We start from the raw sequence: 14,070 nt of genomic DNA, 5'->3' as shown, positions 1-14,070 counted from the left end.
TTCTAGTGACTACTTTTCCCCCTGAAACTTCACCAATGGCTCCTCTAAGGGCCAAGCAGGAATTTGAAGCTCTTTCTTTAGTTATGTGTTGCCTGCACCTGGTCTCTCTGCTCAGAGTTCAGAGTTGCTAGCCATTTTATTTGTGATCGAAAACATTCCCTCCCAACCTCTTAATATTTTGAGTGATTCCTTTTATGCAGTTTGTCTAACTCAAAGACTAGAAGAAGTTATGGTCTGCTCTACCTTAGAACCCAAATTAATAAACTTGTTTTTAAGATTACAAAAGGCCATATGTCAAAGAACTGCTCCCTTTTATATTGGACATATCTGATCACATATGAACCTTCCTGGGCCACTTTCCTATGGCAATGCACAAGCAGGTCAGCTTATAGGATTCCTTGCTGCTTTTGATCAGGCTAAGGAATCACATAGTTATTTCCATAAGAGCTCCAAGGCACTACAACATGATTTTCAGCTATCTCAAGCTAAGTCATGACAGATAGTTATGGCCTGTCCTAGTTGCCAGCAGATTCCACAGCCTATTCCCCCTGAGGGAACTAACCCTTGAGGCCTAGCTGTCAATATGATTTGGCAGATGGATGTGACACATGTCCCCTCTTTCGGAAAGTCTCAATTTGTACATATCTCTATAGATACATTTTCACACATGATACATGCCACGTGTCACTCTGGTACAAAAGAGCACCATGTTCAACAACACTGCTTGTCTGCCTTTGCTGCCATGGGAGTGCCCAAAAATATTAAAACTGAAAATGGTCCATCATATGTTAATAAATTTATACAAAAATTCTTTCTTACTTGGCATGTTAAGCATACTTCTGGTATCCCATATAGTCCACAAGGACAAGCCATAGTAGAAAGGGCCCATGCCACCCTCAAATATCAATTGCTTAAACAATCACAAGGAAATCAGCTGCCTTCACAAGCTTTTTAGATCTAGCTGATTTTGTACTTAATATTTTGAATCCTGCAGCAGACTTCACCCAACCACCTGCTATGCTCCATTGGCATACAGATGCCATGGCTAAGACTCAGGAACAAGTCCTTTGGAAAGATGTCCAAACAAGTAAGTGGAATGGCCCTGCTACCTTAATAACTTGGGGGAGAGGTTTTGCCTGTGTTCTGACAGATAATGATGAAACCTTGTGGCTCCCCTCCCAGAATGTGGGACCATGGGTCATGCTGGTGGAACCGCCAACATCTTGGAGAATGGGTTATAGCACCCCAGCTGAGAGCAATGAGCCAGCAGCACCTGAGGGACCTACCTCACCAGTGATGACCAACAAATCCACGGCAGGGCCCAGGACTGAGATGATGCCCCCAGAGGAATAATAATTATAAATTTATGGTAAAAAATTTAAAAAGGGGGGGACAACTTCAAAATGTTCTTTTTACACTTATAAAAGCTATAAAAGTGCTCACATTCCTTCTGATTCTAATCTGAAGAGATCTCTGTTAATTGACTACAAAAGTTTTTGACCAGTCTTATATACAATTATAAACCTAAAAGTCATAAAAAGGAGGGGTCAGGGATTTAGCTCAGTGAGTTTGATCCCCGGTACCAAAAAAACAAAAACAAAAACAATCAAAAAAGGATACTATAATTCAATTTGGCCAAATATATTTCGGTGCACTCTAATTTTATAAATTGTCTTATATGTTTGTCTGTTGTCTGTTTGTCTGTTTGTACAGTTGAGCTCAATTTTTTTTCTTTTCTCTTTTCTTTTTCACCTTTTGAAAAAAATTTTTTTTCTTAAAAGATATTCACCTATTATTAAATTGGCTTACAGATAAATATTATTAAATTAAAGGCATGCCCTCCTTCCCAGGTTGCTAATTGATCAAAGTGCCACTGAGATTTATTTTATAAAAGTAATGTATATTGTCACCTACATGCAATAATCAAATTGCAATAAGCAGTTGTAAAATAAGAAGATATATATATACTTATTATTTGTTTGTCAAAGTAAATAGAGACTGTGGGTACTCCCTTTGGTGAATAAAGAAGTGGCCACCCAGAAAATAATTATTCTGGTCTTAATTCACTAAAGGGACCCCCTAGTAATTTTCATAATCTTATGGGAGAAACACCACAACAAATATTGTCTCAATATGTTATTATAAATTGATTACATTGGTTATCATTGAAGTTTAAATTCTAAATATGTTATTATAAGTTGATTACATTGGTTATCATTGACATTTAAGCACTAAATATGTTATTATAAAATGTTTACATTGGTTAAGTTCTAAAAATATTATTGTGATATGTCTACATTGGTCATCTTCAAAAGATTAATTTCTGTGACATAAACAAAAGAGTGTGATTAGAAAGATGATTTTGGTACCAAACTACATTGAAGAACATAATGTTTTATATAACGGCAATATTTGTTACTGCTCCTTTTCTGGTGTACAAAATGTATTTATGCCCTCTAATTGCATGGGTCTTCTAACATTGTTAATGGTAATAATCTTTTGATTCAGATATTTGCCCTTCTCTTATGCTCCAGCCACCTATGATAATAGGCACACTTGTAGGCTAATATATTTTCCTTAGATGACATCCTATAAAAAGATAGCTACCTAGGGATTCAACCACAAGCACAAACATGATTGGCAATAATAGTTTTTAAACTATATTTTTATTCCAAAATGCTTAATATTCAGGTAAAATTATAATACTTGAGTTCACTACTCTTCTTATAATGCTAATGTTATTGATCTTCTCTTCTAGGTGTTCAACAACCAAAGTTTAGAGACCAGAACTAAAAAGGTATCTGGGCTAAGATGACAGCCAGTATTTTGGCCCTGGCCCTCCAAAGTCAACTACAACAACTACAACAAAAAGATCCAGGACATGAAGGAAGCTTCTCCAAGATCCTACATCTTTGGTGTCACCCAACCTCCTGAGCAGGGAGGTTGCTGAACACTAAAATGGTAAGATCCAACAAAAAGTGTGCCAAAGGAATGTTACCTAGAGGAAAAAATCTCCCATGCTTTCACAGAAAGCAACATGGTCAAGCAAGGCCATGACATATCCTGATGGCTGACACTGACAGAGGAGCTAAGAGGCTCTATGCCTGGTTCCAAGACAGTGCCTGAAGATACTCAACTGACCTTGTTACACTTGATCTTAGCCAAAAGGCCAAAGTGATCAATTGACCTTGTTAGATAGCAAAAGTTTGACTTTATTTAATATAGGTCTCACCATAACTTGGTCTTGAACACCCAGTAGAAAAGTATAACTATATAAGACAATAGCTATTTGAGTTCAACAAAAGTTTTAAGTATTTTAGCCAACATTGTTTAAAAAAATTATTTGATTTTTCATCTTTTTACAGCCCCAATTAATAGAAATTATGCTTATTATAGACAGCTAAGTCAGTCAAACACCCTATAGATCCTCACACTATATAGGGACAAGCTATTGTTGGATGTGCTCACTTTTCCCAAAAACACCTTCACATAAAACAAAAAGAAAGGGAGATATGTTGGGAGGAATGCTACATAATTTTAGAGAAAAATCATTTGATTAGGTCTAATTCTTCCACCTACAGGCAAGCTATGGTATTCTGAGACATAATTCCATTTTGGCCTCCAGTCACAATTGAGATCTCAGTGATCCCATGATGCTGTGATGCTCCAGGGCAAGGCCACACCTGCAGGAGACACACTGGGAGGAACCAAATCTTCATCTGCATAGTTCCTCATTGTTCTTAGATTTCCACCACCCCTAGTCTTTTGTTACACCTTGTTTATCCCAATGTGAAGTACTGAACTCTGCATTTCATTTATTACATTTGTTTCTCCTGATGTACTGAATAAAAGGTGCTGCAAGCTAGGGGTCTTTGTCTTTGCTGCCCAGAGCAGCACTGATCAGACTCAAAGCTCAGCTTCTTCTCAAAGTCTCATTTTTCTACCTTTCCTATAACTCGCTGTGTACTTCCATGGCTCACAGGAGACTAGGAATTACTGCAGAGGTTCTGGTAATGTCCCCTTTCCCTGTTCCCTACAAAGTAGATAGCTGAATCTAAAACAAGGTTATCACCATAAAACATCCTGGTTTACATCTTAGAAGACATGTACATGCCAAAGGAATGAATACATTTAGAACACCATGAAATTAGCAATTGTGGGACTGCATAACTCTGTAATCATAAAACTCCCCTAGCCCTAACTGTGATTGAATGTGAGTAAATCGATAAAGATGCTTGTTAGTTCCGGGACACTAGATAAGATCTGTATCAGCCATAAGGTCCCAAAGTAAATTACTCAACTCTTTGCTCAAAACTGATGTTCCAGACACCGCTATCTATAGAACAATCTACAAACATCTGCTGACCATCAGTACATGTCAGCTGACCACTAACCTTTGTTCCTCTTCTGTAAATTTCACCTGTTAACTTCCCCTACAACCCCCTATAAAAAGAGCCTCGGACTCTGAGCTAGTTGCCTCTCTAAGCTACTTTGCTTTGGGAGTGCCATCTGGCCAGACTAAGGTCTGTTTACTTTCCAACTTGTCCAGTGTGTTCATTTCTGGGTGTTCTTCACTGCAGTCAGCTCCTGGAAGCATTTGGTAAGGCCCTCGGTCTTACATTTTGGAGGCCCCGCTGGGATCCCCGGGTGTTTTTCACTGCAGTCAGCTCCTCAGAGCATTTGGTAAGGCCCTCGGTCTTACACAATAATGAATATCACAACTATATGAAAACTTTCATCCCTTAATTTAGTTTTGTACCAAAAGCATCTTTTAATAAAACCTTTTTGTCTTTCCCACAGAAAACTTAACCTTTTGGCGATGACCAATGAAAACATATCACAATAATATGTTTAGCAATGTTTATTAGGGTGTATTTCCCGTAAGGCTATGGAAATTATTGGGGTTACCTTTATGAACAAAGTCCAGAACAAAATATTTCCAGGCATCTACTAATTTATTTACCAAAGGTAGTCCTGTCCAGTAGTTCCTCTAAGGCTAAGGATTTGCATTTAATTATCTTAAGTTTTTTTGGATGACTTATGAGAACCAGATCATAACAATTAACATATTATTCTTGACCAATGAAAGACTCTCAAGTTCTTGTGCACAGACAACAGTATGCATTGCATCTGTAAAACCAGTCTTGACATAGTTTTGATCAGCTGGAAACCTGGGGAGGGCATGACTTTAACTGTAATGACATTTACTTACAAGCCAATTTAAGTTATAGAGAAATATTTTTAAAATACAAAAGAAGCAAAGAAAAAAAAAGAAAAGAATTTTTGAGCTCAAACAAAACAGCTGTAAGATAGACTGGACAGACAAACAAAAACACACATGACAATGTGTTCATAAAACAAGAGTGCACTGAGATGTATCTGGCCAAGTCAAATTATAATAGCCCTTTTATAGTTTTTAGGTTTGCAACTATAAATAAGATTTGTCAGAACTCTCATAGTTCAATTAACAGAGATCTCTTGTAATAAGAATCAGAAGGAATAAAATGTTTTATACCCATGAAAGAAAAGACAGTTTTTAAGATGGGCCCTAAACTGACAGTTTATCTGATTGGAATATTTAGTGATACAGGCTTCTCATTGTTGCTTTGGTAGATATAGTGGTTGGATAGTCACAGCTTATGGCCAAAGCCACTGTTTTTATAGTGACATGTAACTTTCCTCTAGAGGGGCAGACTGTTAAAAGGTAATTTTAATTATTTGTAGAGGTGAGTGTATAAGCCAGGTTTGGGTATAGAAAAAGACTTAGTGTCACTTTTTGGAGCTAAGTATGTATTCATCCTGCTGCAGATGATTACCTATGATAGTTTTTTCCTTTGGTCTGTGACCCTTGGACCATACTTAGCTATAGGCCTTCCTTTTTACAGCCTCAGTCAGCATATCTCTGAGAATAGTGGCTGTACTGGGAAGACATTCTGGAGAGAAATCATGATAATAGGCAGTCCTCTGGGGGCTGGAGCTGTGACTATTCTTTAATACCTGTTTTTATTTAAAACTCTTACTAGGGGGCCAGGGATTTAGCTCAGTGGTTCCTGCCTGTCTCACAAGTGCAAGGACCTGAGTTTGATCCCCAGTACCAAAAAAAAAATCCAAAAAAACTCATTATAAAAGTCATAAAATTCCCTAGGAAGGTTTTGTTCTATCAATGAACTTATCTGTGTTATAAAAATCAGTCAGTTTGCCCTGTGCTATAAAAAAGTCAGCATCATTCCTGTAGGGAGAGGGAAGTAAGAGAAGTTAGTCTCTAGTTTTGCCTGTGGGCTAAAAGGACTAAAACTTTTACATTTATTTTTGAGAATTTCAGGATTAAACCTAGCCCAGTTGTTTGAATATGGCCCAGAGAAAGGTGAAGGTCAGCATCACTCTAAAGGGGTCTCAGGGAAGGGCAACTCACCATTCTGGAGTCTTGGTTCCCAAATCCAGAAGCCACAGGGGAGAGAATTGCCTTGGAGCAAACACTGTTGAAAACTGCATTATTTCTTAGGGGCAGGGCAGTGGAGAAAGGACAAAAGAGTGACTCTAAGTATGGCACAAGAACTAAATCCTAACCATCTCAGGTTCAGAAAGACAATTAAGATCAAGAACTTTCCCAGAGTAGATCTCTAATCTTTAGCAAAACGTGCCTCCAGAGACAAAAGCTATGGTTGACTCCAACTGTTTTGCAAAGCAGAAAATTAAACCAATAATCAAAGAACTTGAATGGCTCATTTGTTTTCCTCTTGAAAAAGATTGAGAGAGAAAATGAAAGTATTAATCAGGTTCCCAGGTTAAAATATGGTTGTCTTTTGGGCTTTTTTAATGAGGTGATAGGTCATGTAATCTCACCATACCACCCTAGTATCCAAAGGTGAGAGAAGCCTGTAATTTGTAGGAATTCTCTTAGCTGTTTTTGGGTCTTGGGCTGTGGGAAGGAAAGCATTGGTTTAATTTTCTCTTCCCCTAGCCTTCAGGTTCCTTTAGATATGATAAGGCCCAAATATTTTACCTCAATGTTGTAAAGTTTTGTCTTAGCTCTAGATAACTTATAACCTCTGTCTTAGAAAATTTAGCATGGTGTTTTGGGTAGAGAGCTCTTTTGAAGGGGCACATAACAATATACCATTTACATATTGTAAGACTATGACTTGGGAAAAACTACAGCATTTAAACAAGATAAAATATTTCTCCCCAGGAATGGAACTGAAGTTTGAGACGTAATTAAAAGGAGTATGTAAAAAGAAAACCATCCCAGTTATAGCCCAAGGATTGTGAGAAATAGCTAATTACCTCCTCTCCAGTGACTTCTTTCACTGAGGTATGATGGCTAGGGCTCCTCCTTGGAGATGACAGTTCAGCCAGAGGGAGAATGTAGACAGTGCTCTAGGGTCCTTTTGTTTTGCTGGTGTTAAGATGGGCCTCCACCTCAGAACCTGGGGCCTCCACTTCAGAGCACAGTCCAACTTCCAGTGGTCACCTTGGCAATCAAGCCATGGCTTTAGGAGGCCTTTCATGGCAGTCCCTCTTAAGGTGGCCTGGCTTTTTACAGTGTTAGCAGGTGAGGTTAGTAATTGTTGAGCTCTTTTTGGGGCCCAGAGAATCAGACCTCTTCCTTTTAAAAAATCAGCTGCTTTCTTTTGATCTCTTTGTTTTTTTCTCTCTGGCTTCCTCCAGGTCTCAAATATAAGAGATTGAGGAGCCAATTTTTACTAAAGTAACAAGTGAGTTACCTGGAGCAAAAAGCCATCTTTTGTAGCCTTTTTCTATTATCTGGGGCTGTCTGGGTAATAAATCTGTCTTTAAGAATTGTATGTCCTTCCATCAAGTCAGGAGCTAGGGATGTATATTTTATCAATGCCTTTTTTAATGATCTAAGAAGGCAGAGGATTTTTTATCTTTCTTCTGATAAACAGCTGACAATTTAAAATAACTGAAGGACTTAGTTCTCATCTTTCTTAGACCTTCAAGAGCAGTACATGCCTGAAAGTGTCTCTTATTCTAATCTCCCATCTAGTTGGCAGGCCAGTGGGGGTCTTGTGTAGGGACTACTTGGTCTTCAGTAGGCTGTTCCCCTAGCTGCCTGTCTTCTGACCTTCTGAAATTAAGACAATATTCATCTCCAAATATAGTAGCAGCTTGTAATACTGCTTGTTTCTCACTAAAAGTCAATGTCTAACTTAAGAGTAACATTATATCTTTTTAATCTAGTTCATAGGTCTGAGAAACTTTTCTAAGGACTTCAATGTACTTATTAGGGTTGTCTGAAAACTTTCCCTGGCCTCATTTGATATGTTTTGGGTCACTGAGGGAAAAGGACATGTGAATGTAAGTAGGCTTGTATTTGCCATTTACTTCCTATAAGGGATACTATCTTTGAAGGGCCTGAACAAATTAGCTAGGATCAATACAGCCCTGCAGAGGCCTCAATTATGTCTGGCCTAGAAGCTCCCCACTGCAAGACCAAAATGGCAGGTAGGGTAAACCTCAGAATCAGTAACAGTGGGTGAGCCTTTGATTAAAGTTGTATGGGAGCTGATGCAAGATATGTCAGCCAAAGCCCTAAGCATCTGAAGACTCCTGGAGGAAATGAGCCTGTCATTAGTGCAAGTGCACAACAGGCTTACTTGTGTAACCATAACTCAACCATGTATGTGCAGTATGGTCATGCAAGGACACACAGCTCTAGTTTCTCAGTATGTCTCAGAATGTGATAACAACCACTATAGGTGCTGTGCAATAAAGAACATTTTGCTGCTTTTTTGACAATGTCTGATCCACATGCCTTCTCCTCTTTGGGGAATTTCAGCTGAAAAAATATCCCTTTAGCCCCCTCCCAACCCTGACATTTGGCATAGTTGGCAGGATGCAGAGGTGAGTGTCCCCATGGTGTCTACAGAAGCAGTGCCTGATAGTGAGGGAGCAACCTGGGGAGCTGCTGACAGAAGCCCCCCTGGCCTCACTTTGTTTGCTGGTAGCTATCTTGGCAGCTTGGAAATCTCAAGAGGACTGGGAGGTGGTCAACCTGACACCCAGATATGTTTTACAGGTTTTGGAAATGCTGGAGACATAGATTCCTCTCCCTCACCATGAATCAGTGAGGGTGGGTGGTTTGGTTGTTTTTAACTCTCTTCTGCCATGTGAAGCAGGAGGCAGAAGATCTTGTCTGGCAGGTGGAACAACTGCAGTGAAAAGAGGAGAGCCTGGAGCAGTCTGGCTACTGCAGAGGTCATACAGAGGGGCACAGAAAGCTCTGCCTTCTCCCACAGCACAAGTCTCAATCACCAGGAGGGTCTTCTAGTGCTGCAGACAAAGCCTGCTATCCAACAAGAGGTGAAAAGAGAAGAGCCTTTAGCCCAAGGAGGGGAGCCAGGGGATCGCCTACAGCTACTCACCATACTACCTATATGACCTACACAGGTATTGTGGGAAAATTGTGGGAGCTGGCAAAACCATTAAAGCAATGGCTGGGTGAGATAGTACCTGCATGGGTGCTATGGCTATGGCATGAAGGGGCTTATAACATGGAGTTAAACCCATGGTAGATGGCTCAATTAGCCAGCACAGAAGGCATCCCCTCCATATGCTGTGTTTTGCAGGATGCAACAAGACTAGCCCACAGAGCAGGTAAACAAGACCTTGATAAATTGGCTAATGGCAGCAGCCTGTTTAGTTTGGGCACATGTGAGTGACTTGCCAGGGAAAATCACTAAACTGGCAACCTACCTGGACTTGGTAGGTGTGCTGCATGAAATGAGCATGCATCAGATGATGTTTTCTATCTGTTTTCATAATCCTGATGAGGAACTGCTCACAATGTGCACAAAAGATCTGATCCTGGTCAGCATGTTTGGCACAGTGGCAGCCTTGCTGTCGCCTCTCATGGATTGCCCAATTCACAATACAGTAGACTCCTTGGCATGACTGGGTTTTATAGAGGTGAAATGCCAGGGTAAGGTGAAACCTATCAAAGCCTACCCACCAAAGGAAAAGAAATAAGTGGCCTTAGGCCAAGCAAGGCCAATCTCACAGGGACAGACACTTGGTCCATTGAAGGTAAGCCTACACCAAAACTGGGCAGACCACATAGCAGCCAGATTAGCAGCTGATAAAATAGATGAGCAGCCCTTAGATCTGTTGTTGTCTCTGTAGAAGCAATTGTGCCCGGAACAGCAATACTGTCAAATGGGCCCAAAGGTCAAGGTGGCCCTGGTGAAACAGGATGAGATGATGCTGGCAACGTTTTATCCAGACTAGGAGATAGGCCAAGCCACCTAGTTGCTAGAGACCCCAGGATACCAGAGGCCATATGTGGAATTAACTATTTATTGGTCCTTGAAAAATGTACAGTGTGTGCTGGCATTGGTGGATACAGGAGCTGAGTCAATGCTGATTTATGGCAACCCAGACCACTGCACAGGAGCCATTGAATGCATAGAAGGGTATGAAAGTCACTATATTATGGTCCAGAAGACCAAAGCAATATTGGGTATCAGGCATTTGGCCCCATGCCCAGTGTTTATGTTTCCCCAGTTGCTGAATGCATCCTAGGGGTGAACATACTGACTGGTGCCAGGTTAGACACCATACAGGGAGAATTCCATTTGCAAATTCACATGGTAAAAACCATTGTCTGAGGACATCCTCAACATGCACCATTGACTCTCACAGACAATGTGGATTGTGTGTGTGAAGCAGCACTGGCTACCCAGAGGTCATGAGGAAATAGAACAGATGGTTTTGAAATTGGAAGAGGCAGGTGTGATATGCCCTGCACAAATTCCTTTCAATGTGCCAGTTTGGCCCATGCAGATGGCAGATGGAATGTGGTGAATGACTGTGGACTACCAGGAACTGAACAAAGTTACTCCCCTGTTGCACAAGTGGTACCTAATATGGCAGACTTGATGGACTGACTCACCCTGGGCCTGGGTTGATACCATTATGTAGTGGATTTGGCCAAGATTTTCTTCTCCATTGCTATCATGTCTGATAGGATCGATTTGCCTTCACCTGAGAGGGCAGGTAATGGAGCTTTTTCAAGTGTTGCCACAGGGCTGTTTGCATAGCCCTACTTTGTGTCATGGCCTGGTGGCCCAGGACATGGTCACCTGGTCCAAGCCACACTCTGTCTTTGTTCCATCATATTGATGATGTTAACTTATGTAACCATAAATCAGCCATCCATGTGCAGTATAGTCATGCAAGGACACACAGCTATTGTTTCTCAGTATGCCTCAGTATGTGATAATGGTCACTATAGGTGCTGTGCAATAAAGAGCTTTGTTGCTGCTTTTTTCCAGTGTCTGCTCCATGTCTTCTTTTCTTTGGGGATCTCACCTGAAAGAATACCCCATCAGCCCCTCAACCCTGACACCTTGGAAACCTCATCCTCAGAGGTTCCGGAGGAAGAGTTGCCTCAAGTTCAGTGATAGTGGATGCCTTAAGGGCTACAGGTGTCTGGTTTTCCTGTGACTTACATTTACATTTTGAACACAAGCAAGGATTATTTCTTAATGCAAAGAAAGTCTGAACATAAAGCAATTGTGACCATTTTCCCTCTTTCCTACAGTGTAATTCTAGTTGTGAAATACCATCATAATCAATACTTTCTTCTGCATTCCATTTTGACTCTAGAGGATTCCAAGGGAGTAAGAGGTTTTGATATTGAGTTTCCCATGCTGAAATGCAAAAAGAATGAACTGTATCCATACGATTTCTAATTGGTTTCTGTACCCTCCAGGAATCACCCAAGTAAATTCCACTCCAGAGCAGGTGACTGCCATCTGGAGAGAGACCTAGAAGTTAAATCTGATCAGACTATTCACTTTTGTACTGGTGGGCAATCTTATCATCCCAGGAAACTCATGTTCTTACTCCCATAGGTTTTTTTTCCTCATTAAACTTTGTTTTAATGGGTCTCAAAATTCTGTGACATATTTTTGTTCAAGTTGTTTCCTTTAAAAAAGTTGATTTTTTTTGTACTGGGGATCGTACTCAGGACCTGGCACTTGCCAGGCAGGCGTGGTGTCACTGAGCTAAATCTCCAGCACTAAAAAGTATTGATTTTAAAAACTAATAACTTAAAACTGCCACATACACACAAAGAACAAATGGTCTAAAAAATATTCTCCTTTCCTTCTGAAGGTTTTATGATGTATTGTTATCATTAACCAGTCTTTTACTATTAAACTTTAATGGCCAATTGGGAAAAACAGTTCTGAGACTGGTCCTCCAACACTGGTTAAGACTGCAGTGGCAGGTGGTAGGGATAATATTCATTTAGTCTTCTGAGCTTTCTTGGCAGACTTGGTGACCTTTCCAGCTCCAGCAGCCTTCTTGTCCACTGCTTTGATGACACCCACAGCAACTGTGTCTCATATCTCAAACAGCAAAATGGCTCAAGAGATGGATAGTCAGAGAAGCTCTTGACACACATGGGCTTTCCTGGAACTATGTCAAAAATGGCTGCATCACCAGATTTCAAGAATTTGGGGCCATTTTCCAGCTTCTTACCAGACTTGTGATCAATCTTTTCTTTCAGTTTAGCAAACTTGCAAACAATGTGAGCTGTGTGGTAATCCAGTACAGGGGCATAACTCCACTGATCTGGCCTGGATGGGTCAGGATAATCACCTGAGCAGTGAAACCAGCTGATTCCATTGGTGGAGCATTTTTGCTGTCACTAGCAACATTGCTACAATAAACATCTTTGACAGACACATTTTTGACATTGAAGCCCACATTGTCCCCAGGAAGAGCTTCACTCAAAGCCTCATGGTGCATTTCAACAGACTTTACTTCAGTTGTGACATTGACTGGTGTGAAGGTGACCACCATGCCAGGTTTGAGAACACCATTCTCACGTGGCCCACAGGGATGGTACCAATATCACCAATTTTGTAGACATTCTAGAGGGGCAGCTGGAAAGGCTTATCAGTTGGGTGAATGGTTGATAGGATGCAATCCAAAGCTTCAAGCAGTGTGATTCCACTGGCAATGCCATCTTTATGAGTGACTTTCCACCAAGGCATGTTAGTACTTAGCTCCAGCATGTTGTCATCATTCCAACAGAAGTTGGCAAAAAAGCTACTATGTCAGGATTGTAGCCAATTTTCTTAATGTAGCTTCTGACTTCCTTAATGATTTCCTCATATCTCTTCTGGTATAGGGTGGCTCAGTGGAATAAATTTTCTTAACCAATAATTAGTTGTTTCACACTCAGCATATAGGCCAGAAGGGTATGCTTACAGGTCTGTCCATTCATGGAGATACCAGCTTCAAATTCACCAACACCAGCAGCAGCAAGCAGGACAGCACAGTCCGCCTGAGATGTGCCTGTAATCATGTTTTGGATACTTGCTGGTCTCAGATTTTCACAGAGAAATGTCAATGGTGATACCACACTCACACTTCACTTTTATCCAAGACCTAGGCATACTTGAAGGAACGTTTCCCCATCTTAGCAGTTTTCTTCTCAAATTTTTCAATGGTTCTTTTGTGTTTCCACCATATTTGTAGATCAGATGGCTGGCAGTGGTGCACTTGCCTGAATCCATGTGTCTGATGATGACAATATTGATATGAGTCTTTTCCTTTCTTATGTTGGTTTTGATTAGTGGTGGTTTTCACTACATTTGTGCTCTTGTGGCAAACTCATTGCAAAAAAGTCCCATAGATGTTTTTAAAAGTACAAGTCACAATTGATTTCAGCCATAATAATCATGTTTAAAGATGGAAGCATTGCTAGCAAAACCATTCTCCACTGCTTTCTAATTCTTTGAAAGGGAATGAAGAAAATAGATCAATGGAAAAATTAGATGACTTTTTTCCTGCAAAAGAGATCACCTCTAGAGACAGATAGAGTCAAGTATATGGCTTGGAGAAATTCTGCCCTGGACCCTCAGGTGGAGAAGCCTCTAAGACATTCCTGTTATCTACCTAATTATCTAGGCAATGTTCTTTAGCAGCAAGACAAAGATATGCTTTATTTAAGATTTAATCCCCTAAATTGGACTTGACTTGATGGTGAAAGCATCTAAATAGTCTGTCCCTTCATTTGGGCCTAGGAGAGGTGGG

General features: G+C 40.5%; 1 long non-coding RNA gene and 1 pseudogene across 1 annotated transcript; one reads left to right on the top strand and one right to left on the bottom strand.

The window, feature by feature from the left end:
* The first annotated feature begins 2,766 nt into the window (after positions 1–2,766).
* On the top strand, positions 2,767–3,929 carry LOC147822585 (uncharacterized). Its single transcript, XR_015445342.1, has 2 exons — positions 2,767–2,961; positions 3,582–3,929. It is a non-coding gene; the product is annotated as an uncharacterized LOC147822585 (long non-coding RNA).
* An 8,340-nt stretch (positions 3,930–12,269) lies between these two features.
* Positions 12,270–13,339, bottom strand: LOC147822584 (elongation factor 1-alpha 1 pseudogene; annotated as a pseudogene).
* Positions 13,340–14,070: the final 731 nt, after the last annotated feature.

The sequence above is a fragment of the Heterocephalus glaber genome, unplaced genomic scaffold (assembly GCF_053883595.1).
Source record: "Heterocephalus glaber isolate CG9 unplaced genomic scaffold, H.glaber_assembly_v1.0 deba00001610, whole genome shotgun sequence".
Lineage (NCBI taxonomy): Eukaryota > Metazoa > Chordata > Mammalia > Rodentia > Bathyergidae > Heterocephalus > Heterocephalus glaber.
The sequence above is the reverse complement of the archived record's forward strand: the minus strand, read 5'-3'. Positions and strand labels throughout refer to the sequence as shown.